Genomic DNA, 675 nt, shown 5'->3' with positions numbered 1-675 from the left:
AAATTACAGTCCTAAAATATCAGCTAATATGGACTTCAAGAACTTCAACAAGTTTTTAAAATAAGACAAACTAGCATAAATTTTATAAGAACTTCAAAAATCAACAGTTGGATAATCATGAATTTTATTAAAATAATAAGTTAAATTACAGCATCCATTACAAGCAAAAGAAGTTTTTGTAACTGGTTCATATTGTTGCATAAAATATCACAGAGCACATTGTCTCCATTCATAACAGAGTTAAAACAAAACTGTAGCATACGAAAAGTTTGCGTTTATATCTGTAAAACAAAAAAGTAAGTTATCGCAATAAATTCAAATTTAAATTCTACATGTTATTTATTTGGAATTCTTTGTTAATATTAGTGACAAAAAAAAATTGCAAATTATTGTAAATCTTCGGGAGACGAAAATGAAGATTCCTTTTTTTTTCGATTAATATTGTTATTATTTTGTATAACTTACCATAATATTTGTAATATTACTTTTTGTTTCGGATATTTTTACAGGGATTGACGGAGCAGCTTGTCTTGGTTACATATTTTAAGTATAACTTGTATTTGATGCGGTACTAATAAAAAAAAATGTATGAAATGATATTTCGAAAGATCGAARAGAGAAAAGAGACAAACAAGAGTAAAACTTTAACCGTTAACTTTCATCAATGTTTAAATT

Source organism: Polistes canadensis, unplaced genomic scaffold (assembly GCF_001313835.1).
Source record: "Polistes canadensis isolate GaletaPanama2010 unplaced genomic scaffold, ASM131383v1 scaffold_432, whole genome shotgun sequence".
Taxonomy (NCBI): Eukaryota; Metazoa; Arthropoda; class Insecta; order Hymenoptera; family Vespidae; genus Polistes; species Polistes canadensis.
Note: the sequence above shows the minus strand (reverse complement) of the source record.